The sequence below is a fragment of the Mobula hypostoma genome, chromosome 1, assembly GCF_963921235.1.
Source record: "Mobula hypostoma chromosome 1, sMobHyp1.1, whole genome shotgun sequence".
Lineage (NCBI taxonomy): Eukaryota > Metazoa > Chordata > Chondrichthyes > Myliobatiformes > Myliobatidae > Mobula > Mobula hypostoma.
Genome location: NC_086097.1, coordinates 214,237,558 through 214,251,536, shown reverse-complemented (window position 1 = coordinate 214,251,536; position 13,979 = coordinate 214,237,558). Strand labels below are relative to the sequence as shown.

The following is a 13,979-nucleotide window of genomic DNA, read 5'->3' as shown; positions in this document are numbered from 1 at the left end:
CAATTTTTTTGAAGTAATTATGTAGGAAAGAGAACAGAGTGCTCTGGTGAACCATTTAGAAACTGATTCTGACTTAAGCTGTTGGAATTGGAAAGTAAAGGAGGTCAACAGGATGAGTTGCAATGTAAAAGGTGGACAAAATCAAAGCAGCTGAATACAGGACTGAAGTTACTATATTTGAATATGTGCAGTATATGGAATAAGCCTGATGAATTTGTGGCACAGTTACAGATTGGCAAGTATGATGTTGTAGGCATCACTGAATCATGGCTGAAAAAAGATTATAATTGGGAGCTTAATGTCCAAAGATACACAGAACGGACAGGCAGGTAGACAGAGGGGGTGACGTGGCTGTGTTGGTAAAGAATGAAATTAAGTCATTAGAAAGGGGTGACATAAGGTCGGAAAGTGTTGAATCATTGTGGATAGAGCTAAGAAACTGCAAGAGTAGAAAGACACTGATGGGAGTTCTGTATAGACCCTCAAGCAGTTGTAAGGATGTGGTCTGCAAGTTACAATTGGAAATAGAAAACGCATGCCAAAAGGGCAATATTACAGTCATCATGGGGAATTTCAATATGCAGATAGATTGGGAATATTAGTTTGGTGTGGGATTCCAAGAGGGGGAATTTCCAGAAAGCCTACGAGTTGGCAGCTTGTGGTTGGGCCCACTAGAGGATCAGCTATTCTGGATTGGCTGTTGCGCAGTGAACCAGAGTTTAAGGTAAAAGAACCCTTAGGAGAAAGCGATCATAATGTGATTGAATTCACCCTGAAATGTGAGAAGGAGAAGCTAAAGTCAGATGAATTAGCATCACAGTGGAGTAAAGAAAATTACAGAGGCATGAGAGAGGAGTTGGCCAGAATTGTTTGGAAAAGAACACTAGCAAAGATAACAACAGAGCAGCAATGGCTGGAATTTCTGGAAGCAATTAAGAAGACACAGGATATATACATCCCAAAGAGGAAGAAGTATTCTGATGAGACAACCGTGCCTAACAAGAGAAGTCAACGCGGACATATAATAGAGCAAAAATTAGCAGGAACTTGGGGGATTGGGAAGCCTTTAAATACCAACAGAAGCCACCTAAAAAAAGTCATTAAGAAGGTAAAGATAGAATACCAAAGTAGATAGCCAGTAATATTAATGAGGATGCCAAAAGTTTCTTCAAATACATAAAGTGTAAAAAAAAGAGGCGAGAGTGGATATTGGACCACTGGAGGATGATGCTGGAGAGGTAGTAATGGGGGATAATGAAATGGCAGACGAACTTAATGGGTACTGTACTTTCCATCAGTCTTCACCCTGGAAGACACTAGCAGTATGATGGAAGATCCAGGTGTCTGGGGTCATGAAGTATGTGAAGTTATCATTACTAGAGAGAAGGTTCTTGGGGAAACTGAAAGATCTGAAGATAGATAAGTTACCTGGACCAGATGGTGTACACCCCAGGGTTCTGACAAAGATGCCTGAAGAGATTGTGGAGGCATTAGTAATGATCTTTCAAGAATTACTAGATTCTGGAATGGTTCTGGCGACTGGAAAATTGCAAATGTCACTCCACCCTTCAAGAAGGGAGAGGAGACTTCCGGTAGCGCTCATGGAGTGAAGTCGCGTTCTTGACTCGCTCCATTACCTCTGAGTTTTTTCTCTCTATGGTCAGCTATACTTTAATTAACTATTAAGGCATCAATTTTTACAATACTTTGAATTAAACTGAATTCTCTGACAATTGGATGGAACTTAGATCTGCTATGTCTAAGAACGGGAAAGACGGCAAGGATGGTAAACCTCCGGTTAAACCGAAAGCTACGGATCTCCCTCCGACTGAATCACCGGTGACTTTGGAAGCTATATCGGAGTTAATTCAGAGGGAAATTTCAACCTCTGTTAGGGAGATGATTCGTACAGAAATTATGGGCTTTGTTAAAGACCTGATTCATATGGAAATCTCAACTAAGTTCCAGAAAATTGCCGATTTAATTGATAAGATGCAAACATGTATTGCGGAACATCAGTCGGCTATATCTGGTCTTCAAAAATCCGCGCAACAAAGTGAGCTTAAGATGGGGAAAGTCGAAGAAACAATTAATGTAATGAAGAAGAAACTTGACTTTTTGACTTTTAAAAACTCTGACTTGGAATCTAGAATGCGACGGCAGAATTTACGAATGATTGGCGTCAGGGAAGCCGTGGAAGCTAACAACCCTATGAAATATTTCTCTCAACTTTTAAAAGATGCATTCCCTACTGTATTTCCTGACCAACCACCGCTACTGGATCGTGTTCACAGAATCCCATCATACTCGTCTAGGTCAGATAGACCTAGGCATGTTATCTTACGTTTTCATTACTTTCAAGATAAGGAGAGACTGTTTCGATTCGCTCGATCTAAAGGTTTCATTGATTTTTCGGATCTTAAGTTCCGATTCGTGGAAGATTTCAGTAAACCAATCTGGGACCAACGGGTCCGTTACAGATCCGTGATGTCGGAATTCTATAAGATGGATTTAAGACCAGCGCTGCTGTACCCTGCACGTCTAAGGATTCGCATGTTAGATGGAGCTCTTCGTTTTTTTGATTCTCCATCGGATGCCCAGAGTTATCTGGATCAACTTTCATCTTCAACATCTTAATTGCCTTTTTTTAATTTTCTCCGTTGATCGGAGGCTGTGAATTGGTTGGTTTTAACTTTTCTGTGCCCTATTTGGGCAGAAAAGTTTACTTTCGATTTCTTAATATGGCTGCTAAACTTTCTTTTTAACTGCGTCATTTCTTTCTTTTCCCAGGGGATTCTGGGTGGTTACTTCCCTTTTGTCATCTTACGTATTTCCTGTGCGGCCTTAAATTTTGTAGTTTTTTTTAAATTTTATTCTGTTTTGCTTTTTATAATCATTTTATGTTAATAATCCTATTTTTTTTGTTGCTGTGTCTATTCATGAGTTTGAGGTTTATTGTGGTTTTTTTTAATATATACTTTCCGGCTTTTGTTCTGTTCTGTGTGTATTTTAATTGAGTTAACTTTTTTTTACTTATTTTTTACTGTTTTACAATTAGCTGATCCTTTTCATATTTATACCTTTTTTTTAGGGAGCGTATACCGGAAGTCATGGGGGTAGTTTTAGCGCTTGCTTCTTTCTGGCGGGTCTGCTTTAGATTTCGCCTTGGGGTCCTGGGGTGGGGGGCGGTGGGAGGGGCTTCACGTTTTAGTTTGTTTCTCTTTGGGCTATATACATTATTGAAGTATTGGTTACGTCCTTTTCCCCGGTATCTTTTGTATGTTCTGTTTCCTCTCCGGGTCTGTGGGTCGCGCCTATTGTCAATCCTCCTTGTTATGGGTTGACTTTAGGATTTATGGAGTCTATTATTAATTTTGTCTCCTGGAATACTAATGGTCTTAATCATCCTATTAAAAGGAAAAAAGTTTTTAAAGTGTTCCGGAGACTTAAAGCACAAATTTTATTTTTACAAGAGACCCATGTACGGAGGGGGGACAGACTACGTTTTTTCAAATTTTGGAAGGGACAACAATTTCATTCGAACTCCAATGCTAAGATTCGAGGCGTCTCTATCTTTATAGACTCCTCAGTTACTTTTATACAACAGGATATTATCTCTGATCCGAATGGTAGATTTTTATTGGTTAGTGGTTTATTATTTAATAAAAAAGTAGTTTTGGTTAATGTTTATGCTCCTAATATGGATTGTCCGGAATTTTATAAATCATTGTTTGATCAGTTTCCGAATTTGAACGAGTTTTCATTGATTTGGGGCGGAGATCTTAATACCTGTTTATCTCCAGCTTTGGACCGTTCGGCTCCTTTACGGACTTTACCTAATAAATCTGCAAATTTGATTAATTTTTTCCTTTCTGATTCTGGGTCGACGGACATTTGGCGTTTTCTGCATCCTCAGGAAAAAGATTTTTCCTTCTTTTCACATGTTCATCATTCCTATTCAAGAATTGATTATTTTTTCATTGATTCTCGTCTCATTTCTTCAGTGATTAAATGTGATTATGATTCTATAACCATTTCGGATCATGCTCCACTTAAGCTTTCTATTAAAATTATGGCCAATATACCAAACAATAGACAATGGCGTTTTAATTCGCTGTTGCTTCAGGACTCGGACTTTGTTAATTTTATGAATGAACAGATTGAGCTTTTTTTTACAATTAACCATACAGAAGATATTTCGGTTAACACTCTTTGGGACACTTTTAAAGCCTATATTCGGGGTCAGATTATTTCGTATTCCGTTGCTTTGAGGAAGAAACAGAAGCAGGAGGAGATGGTAATTGTGGACAAGATTAAAGAAATTGATAAGAAATATGTTATGGCTCCTTCTGAGGAGCTATACAAACAAAGAACTGAACTTCAAATGGAACACAGTTTACTACTCTCGTCCTCGATTGTAAACCAATTAAAGAAAACAAGAAGTGATTTTTATGTTCACAGTGATAAAATTGGCAAGCTGCTGGCTAATCAATTGAAATCTAATTATGTTAAATCTCAAATCAATCAGATTTATAACCAAAATGATCGATTGATATTGGATCATGTGGGGATTAATCAAACCTTTTGTGATTTTTATTCTTCTTTATACCAATCAGAGTCTCCTCGAGATTCTAAATATATGAATGATTTTTTAGATAAGTTAGACTTCCCTCTGATTTCACAGGATATGTCTTCTTTATTAGATACTTCCATTACAATGGATGAGATTAAGAATGTTATTTTTTCTATGAATCTGGGGAAAGCTCCTGGCCCTGATGGGTTTACCGTTGAATTTTATAAATGTTTTGCTTCTTTATTGATTCCTTGGCTCTATAAGGTTTTTGAGGCTTCTTTGAAACTTGGTAAACTTCCGGAATCTTTTAATAGAGCATCAATTTCTTTAATACTAAAGAAGGATAAAGACCCTGCTCAATGTGCATCTTATAGACCAATATCTTTATTAAATGTTGATTCTAAAGTTTTTTCTAAGTTATTAGCAAATAGACTAGAAAAAGTACTTCCTTCTATTATTTCGGAAGACCAAACGGGTTTTATTAAAGGTCGTTACTCTTTTTATAATATTCGTACATTGTTAAATATCGTTTATACTCCCTCACAAAATGTTCCTGAGTGTGTTATTTCTTTAGATGCCGAGAAAGCTTTTGATAGAGTAGAATGGCCTTATTTATTTAAGGTGCTTGAAATGTTTAATTTTAGCTTGAAATTTATATCCTGGATTAAACTGTTATATTACTCCCCTGTAGCCTCGGTTCGTACTAACTCCTTAAACTCACCTTTTTTTCCTCTCTTTCGTGGTACTCGACAAGGCTGTCCTCTTAGTCCCCTATTATTTGATATTGCATTAGAACCTCTTGCAATTGCTATTCGAGAATCTTTAAATATTACTGGGATAACTCGGGGATTAAAGTCCCATAAATTATCACTCTATGCTGATGATTTACTTTTATATATTTCTAATCCTGAGAGATCCATTCCTGCTGTTTTAGAGTTATTAGCACAATTTGGTCTTTTCTCAGGTTATAAATTAAATCTTAGTAAGAGTGAACTTTTTCCGATTAATAAACATCTTCCCTTATATTATAAATTTCCATTTAAATTGATTAATAATTACTTTTCATATCTTGGGATTAAAATTACTTGTAAACATAAAGATTTATTTAAGACTAACTTTTTACCATTAATAGACCATATTACTCAACTTTCATCTAAATGGTTTCCCTTATATTTAACTTTGATGGGTCGTATTAATGCAGTTAAGATGTTTTTTTTGCCAAAATTTTTATATGTGTTTCAGGCATTACCAATTTTCGTTCCTAAATCTTTTTTTGATAAAGTTGACTCTAAAATTTCTTCATTTATTTGGCAGAACAAGAATCCGAGACTGGGTAAAATACATTTACAGAAAGCTAAGAGAGATGGAGGTTTAGCATTACCTAACTTTAGATTTTATTATTGGGCTATTAATATTCGACATATGAAATTTTGGTTACTTGATCGGGACATACTATTTATTCCTAAATGGGTAGCATTGGAATTACAATCTGTTCAGGGTTATACACTTGGTTCTATTTTAGGTTCCTCTCTTCCTTTTGATTCGAAACGTCTTAAGCAGGTCTCTAACCCGATAGTTAAATATGCTTTGCGCATTTGGTTTCAATTCAGAAAATTTTTTGATCTTAATCAATTCGGGTTAGCGATTCCTATTTTAGGTAACATATTTTTTCCTCCCTCTTTTACGGATCGCGCTTTTCAAACTTGGAAGACTAAGGGTATTTTACGGTTTTTGGATTTATTTTTAGATGGTTCCCTTATGTCTTTTGAACAATTATCTAACAAATATAACTTATCAAGAATACATTTTTTTAGATATTTACAAGTTAGAAATTTCCTAAGTACTATACTTACTTCCTTTCCAATGCTTCCTCCTATATATATTTTAGATTCGATAATTAACCTTAATCCATGTCAGAAAGGTGCATCGGCTATGATTTATAATATTATTATGAAACTTAGGAAAGCTCCATTTGATAAGATTAGGGTAGATTGGGAACAGGAATTGGGGCTTACCATTTCTGTGGATGATTGGGGGCAGATTTTACAATTAGTTAATACTTCCTCTATTTGTGCTAAACATTCCCTAATTCAATTTAAAGTGGTTCATAGAGCACATATGTCCAAAGATAAGTTAGCGCGTTTTTACTCGCATATTAATCCTTTCTGTGATAGATGTTCGGGGCAGATAGCCTCTTTAACTCATATGTTTTGGTCTTGCCCTACTTTGGAAACTTTTTGGAGAGATATTTTCAATATTATTTCTAAGGTATTAAATATAGATATCTCTCCTCACCCTATTACTGCTATCTTTGGACTACCTAAAATTTCTAGTAATCTTTCCCCTTCAGCCCGTAGAATGATTGCATTTCTTACTTTAATGGCGAAAAGATGTATTTTACAACATTGGAAAGAGCTTAATGCTCCAACTACCTTTTTTTGGTTTTCTCAGACGATTTTATGTTTGAATCTGGAGAAAATTAGAAGTAACCTTTATGATTCTTCATTTAAATTTGAACAGATTTGGGGACCTTTTATTCGATATTTTCATTTAATGTAATATTTACCCTTCTTGTTTTCTCTTCACTGTTTTAATGGAGGTCGGGATTGAGGACGTGATTTTAAGTTTAACTCTGTTTGGTTTCAAGTTAGCCCATTGCTTTGCTTTGCTTTTAGTTAGTTGCACGGTGGGTTTTTTTTTGGGGTTTTTTTTTTCTTTTTTTCCATTGATATATATAAAATCTAGTATACTATTATGTTATCTTGGTTTCTTATGCTTAAATTACATTGTTTGTAGTATTTTCTTTTTGGTATTGTTATCTTTTGGAATTTTATTATACTTTAACATTGTATTAATGTTTATATGGCTTACCTTTTTTGTATACTTACTCAATAAAAAGATTTAAAAAGAAAGAAAGAAGGGAGAGAGGCGGAAGAAAGAAAATTGTAGGTCGTTAGTCAAACGTCTGGTTGGGAACGTGTTGGAGTCAATTGTTAAGGATGTGGTTTTGGGTTACTTGGAGGTACAAAATAAAATAAACTGTAGTCAGCATGGTTTCCTTAAGGGGAAATCTTGCCTGACAAATCTGTTGGAATTGTTTGAAGAAATAACAAGCAGGATAGACAAAGGAGAATTAGCTGATGTGTACTTGGATTTTCAGATGGCCTTTGACAAGGTGCCACACATGAGGCTGCTATGAGCCCATGGTATTACAGGAAAGATTCTAGCATGCGAAAAGCTGTGGCTTATTGGCAGGAGGCAAAGTGATAATAACGGGAGTATTTTCAGACTAGTTGCCAGTGACTGGTAGTGTTCCACAGTGGTCTGTTAGGATAGATTCTTTTTGTGTTATATGTTACTGATTTATGTGATGGAATTGATGGCTTTGTTGCACAGTTTGCAGATTATATGAGGATGGGAGGAGGGGCAAGTAGTTTTGAGAAAACAGGGAGGCTACGGAAGGACAGACAGTTTGGAAGGGGCAAATAAGTGGCAGATGGAATACAGTGTTGGTGAATGTATGGTCATGCACTTTGGTAGAAGAAATGAAAGGGTTGACTATTTTCTAAATGGAGAGAAAATGCAAAAACTGAGGTGTTAAAGGGACTTGGGAGTCCTTGTGCAGGTTCCCCTAAAGATTAATTTGCAGGCTGAGTCTGTGGTGAGGAAGGCAAATGCAATGTTAACGTTAATTTAAAGAGGACTGGAATGTAAAAGCAAGTATGCTTTATAAAGCATGGCTAGGCCTCACTTGGAATACTGTGTGCAGTGTTGGGCCCCTTATCTTAGAAAGGATATTATGAAACTGGAGAGGGTTCAAAGGAGGTTCACAGAAATGATTCTAGGATTAAATGGCTTGTCATAAGAAGAGTGTTTGATGGCTCTGGGCCTGTATTCACTGGAATTTAGAAGACTGCATTAGGGGTGACCTAATTGAAACCTATTGAATAATGATAGACCTTGGTAGAGTGGCTGTGGAGAGGATGTTTCCTATAGTGGGAGTGTCAAAGACCAGAGGACATAGCCTCAAAATGGGGGAAGGGGGCATTCTTTTAGAATGGAGATTAGGAGAAATTTCTTTAGCCAGAGAGTGATGTATCTGCGGAATTCATTGCCACAGGCAAGTGTTTATGTATATTATATTTAAGGCAGAGGCTGATAGTTTCTTCATTGATCAGGACATGAGGGGCAGGAGGTAGGGGAAGTGGGAGATTGGGCTGAGAGGAAGAATGTATCAGCCATGTATGTTAATAGGCCGACAAGGGGGAATGCCATACTACACCTAGTATTAGATAACGAACCAGGTCAGGTCACAGATCTCTCAGTGGGTGAGCACCTTGGGGACAGTGACCACAGCTTCCTGGCCTTCAGCATTATCATGGAAAAGGATAGAATCGGAGAGGACAGGAAAATTTTTAATTGAGTAAGGGCAAATTATGAGGCTATAAGGCTAGAACTTGTGGGTGTGCATTGGGATGATGTTTTTGCAGGAAAATGTACTGTGGACATGAGGTCGATGTTTAGGGATCTCTTGCAGGATGTCAGGGATAAATTTGTCTCGGTGAGGAAGATAAAGAATGGTAGGGTGAAGGAACCATGGATGACAAGTGAAGTGGAAAATCTAGTCAGGTGGAAGAAGGCAGGGTGCATGAGGTTTAGGAAGCAAGGATCAGATGGATCTATTGAGGAATATTGGGAAGCAAGAAAGGAGCTTAAGAAAGGGCTGATCAAGGACAGTCAGCATGGCTTTGTGAAGGGCAAGTCGTGTCTAACAAGCCTGATAGAGTTCTTTGAGGAGGTGACCAGGCATATAGATGAGGGTAGTGCAGTGGATGTGATCTACGTGGATTTTAGTAAGGCATTTGACAAGGTTCCACATGGTAGGCTTATTCAGAAAGTCAGAAGGCATGGGATCCAGGAATGTTTGGCCAGGTGGATTCAGAATTGGCTTGTCTGCAGAAGGCAGAGGGTCGTGGTGGAGGGAGTACATTCAGATTGGAGGATTGTGACTAGTGGTGTCCCACAAGGATCTGTTCTGGGACCTCTACTTTTCGTGATTTTTATTAACGACCTGGATGTGGGGGTAGAAGGGTGGGTTGGCAAGTTTGCAGACGACACAAAGGTTGGTGGTGTTGTAGATAGTGTAGAGGATTGTCAAAGATTGCAGAGAGACATTGATAGGACGCAGGAGTGGGCTGAGAAGTGGCAGATGGAGTTCAACCCAGAGAAGTGTGAGGTGGTACACTTTGGAAGGACAAACTCCAAGGCAGAGTACAAAGTAAATGGCAGGATACTTGGTAGTGTGGAGGAGCAGAGGGATCTGGGGGTACATGTCCATAGATCCCTGAAAGTTGCCTCACAGGTAGATAAGATGGTTAAGAAAGCTTATGGGGCGTTAGCCGAGGGATAGATTTTAAGAGTTGTGAAGTAATGATGCAGCTCTATAAAACTTCGGTCAGGCCACACTTGGAGTACTGTGTCCAGTTCTGGTTGCCTCACTATAGGAAGGATGTGGAAGCATTGGAAAGGGTACAGAGGAGATTTACCAGGATGCTGTCTGGTTTAGAGAGTATGGATTATGATCAGAGATTAAGGGAGCTAGGGCTTTACTGTTTGGAGAGAAGGAGCATGAGAGGAGACATGATAGAGGTGTACAAGATATTAAGAGGAATAGATAGAGTGGATAGCCAGCACCTCTTCCCCAGGGCACCACTGCTCAGTCCAAGAGGACATAGCTTTAAGGTAAGGGGTGGGAAGTTCAAGGGGGATATTAGAGGAAGGTTTTTTACTCTAGAGTGGTTGGTGCGTGGAATGCATTACCTGAGTCGGTGGAGGCAGATACACTAGTGAAATTTAAGAGACTGCTAGACAGGTATATGGAGGAATTTAAGGTGGGGGGTTATATGGGAGGCAGGGTTTGAGGGTTGGCACAACATTGTGGGCTGAAGGGCCTGTACTGTGCTCTACTATTCTTTGTCCTATGATGAAATGGTGGAGCAGACTCCAAATGGCTGAATTCTGCTCCTATATCTAATGGTCTTATGGAGATTATAAAATGCACAGTCAGCTGTTTTTAAAATGTGTCTAATACATTACGTTGACCAAGTGCACTTTTTTAATGATGAACATTTATAGGCAAATATCTTTTGTCTTTCTGGATAATGTAATGAAGAATACACTTTGCATGGGATACTTGAACCTTGAAAGGTTACAGGGAGAAAGGAGGAGAATGTGGTTGAGAGGGAAAATAAATCAGCCACGATCGAATAGCGGAGAAGATTTGATGGGCCGATTGGCCTAATTCTGCTCCTATGTCTTATGATCTTCTAGTGAAATTTCCAATATTATGTTGTGGTTCATCATAGTATATGAAATTTAAGGTACTAGAGGAGACTGTTTTGACAAATGTTAGTACCAGCTCTACTGGAATAGATTAATGTGCCCTACTATTTCACTACAGTCCTTGACTCCAAATGTTGATTCAGATTTCCTTTAAAGGATGTAATGATCTTGCTCATTTTAAAGGGCAGAACATTGTAACTGTGCTGCCTCTCAGCTGGATTAGTTGCTTGTCTGGAAACTTGTCTCTTTTGAGATTGCACATTCTTAACATGGGTTCCTGGATGTTCTGGCTTCCTCCCAGATCCTAAAGGTGTGCTGTTAAGTTAACTGGCCACTGTAAATTGCCCTTTAGTATAAATATGTGGCAAAAGGATCAAGTAAGAGAGAATAAATCGCAGGGATACAGAACAGCTGGAGGATGTGATTGCTCTTCTGATGTCAGCAAATTGCTGTCTGTGTCATAATAGATGCGTATCTGTCTCATCTAATAATTTTTCTTAACAGTTTTCTACAGAAATGTTTCTCTTCATCTCGGAAATCCTGTCTTTGTTCTGACTTTTGTGATCATGAATAATCTTCATATTAAAATAAAGTATTCATTTTCTCTTGGCTTTTCCTACTCTGTAAAGAATTATGTCACCAAATCAGTTCAAGTCCTTGACATTTCTTCCCATTTCTTCCCATTGTTTATACAAGCAATCAATGTTCCAGAGGAGGTTATACAGTTCACTTCTGCCTGCATAGGATCTTAGAAAGAACTATCCGATCAATCTCCCACCATTCTTTCAAGATTGTAGTAGTTATCCTTTTCAAATATACTTCCAAGTCATTTTTGGAAGTCTCACTCAACTACTACTATGTTGACTCAGGCCAAGGGGGCCGGCGTCACACTCAAACTTGCTTTTGTCATGCAGAATGGTGGTACACTGTAAAATATGCCTCTTGGTATTATAAAGTTGGTGTCCTTCTATTAATGACCTTTGGGGAGGTGGTAGAAGCAGTACACTTACAAAACATTTGGGAGGCTACGTGGATCGGAAATGTTTAGAGCTGGTTAATGGCCGGGGTCCATGGTATAAAAACAGTTGGGAACCCCTAGTTTAGAGGGATATGGGCCATATGCAGGCAAATGGGATTCACTTGGATGAGTTGGGCCAAAGAGCCAGTTTCCATGCTGTATAACTATGAAGTATCTGCCATCCATTGATTAATGCTGTTAGAATTTTAAACATTTGCATTTACTATCACTGCTCTGAGGGGTAATTTCCAGTCTCTCCACATAACTAAAATCCCTTGTACTCACAGCATTTTTGTAAATCTCCTCTGCAACCATTCTGTGAATATGATGGGTTGATGGGGCCAAGCACTGATCCATAGGAAACATTGTCATTGCTGTAAATCACTCCTGTTGTTTTGTTATTCTCTGTCAATACCACTGTTGCATCCAATTTATGTTTCAATTACTTTTCTATAAAGCTGTATTAATATAACTCTGTGGACACTTGTATTATGCACTCTATTACAAATGCATTACAGGTGACTTTCGATGAGGCAACTAAGTAAGCTCAGTGCAATGAATAACACTTCCAATTTTCTAGCAAGGTGCAGACATTGCAAGTCAATGCTGCTTGTTGCTGAGTTGCCATATTAAATTCCTAATTAAGTATTTAGGTATGTAAAATATAAGCTTTATTTATTAGTCAAAAAAACTTAAGTTGTGATTTTTAAAAGATCTAATCTCCATAATAGAAACAATGAAAGACTGCACTCAACAGGGTGAACAACAAATGTGCAAAAGACAACAGATTGTACAAATAAACAAATAATAAATAGGAAATCAATATCGAGAGCATGAGATGAGGAATCTTTGAAAATGGGTACATAGATTGTGGGAACAGTTCTGTAATGGAGAAAGTGAATTTGAGTCTCTTAATTTGCATTCCCACCCCATTTTGTATTGGCAAATTTAAAAATATCATGTTTAGTTCCTTCCTTCATTCAAATCACCATGAAAGGCTGGAATTTAATCACTGAGACCTTTGGTACTCTACTTTGTCACCAACAGCTAGCCCAAGGAAGTCCATTTATTCCTATTTTGATTTCTGTCTGTTAACCAGTATAATCTCTACTCCTGCGTGGTTTAATTTTACACACAAACCCATCATGTCAAAGTTCATCAAAGGCCTCTGCAAATTCAAATATATCACATCCATTTGTTCTCTTCTCTATTCTACTAGTTACAAACTCAGAACTCCAGTAAGTTTGTCGAAGATGATTTCCCTTCCCTTACTCTTCAATAGCTCTATTGACTTAATTCAAATCTAGGTTAGTATGAAAGAGCAGCACAGAGCATTGTATCTTTGAAAGATGGGTAATCTTCACAACTGAGTGATTGGAATGAAATGCATAAGTGACAAATGGCTGGTTGAGAACGAAAAGATGGAATGGTATATCCCAGAAAGAGACCCTTTACATGTCTGGTGACCAGTTTTTATATACATTTCCTGGGCTTTTTAATATTAAACAGGTTGAATAATTTCAATACAAGAGTTGAGAGGTAGATACAAGTACAGGTATGTATAATGAATGATTGTCATTGAAATGGAAAAGATGTCTATAGCAGACAAAACTTTAACTGCTAGTGTTCACTGTACATAGTATCCATACTGTACATAGTGGCCATAGTATCATGCTAGTCTTCCTCTGTATATAATATTGAGCTGCATTGTCTACTTGGTTTCCAGAAGGGCATGCTGCACAACACCAGCTCACTTCTTGTTTCCTGTGATATTGGTTGACATGAGAGAAGGGTGTTGATGTGCAATTTTCCTTTTAAGAGGAACCATGTGGAGAGCATGTTTATTAGTAATCTTTTATCATTCAGCAGATACATGTGCAAATGTTGATCTTTAATTTCACTGGATTACAGATCACCTGACATTTGGTTTGTTGTAGTATTTATTTGCATAATTAGGTCTTGGAATTTGAATCCCATGTTCATTTTTATTCAAATCATGTTGAGTTTATTTTCATGTGCGCAAGAAATATAAATTATACAAGATAA

General features: G+C 37.7%; 1 protein-coding gene across 7 annotated transcripts in view; it reads left to right on the top strand.

The window, feature by feature from the left end:
- unm_hu7910 (un-named hu7910) overlaps positions 1 to 13,979 on the top strand; it is a 214,777-nt gene that overhangs the window by 8,171 nt on the left and 192,627 nt on the right. The window lies entirely within an intron of this gene.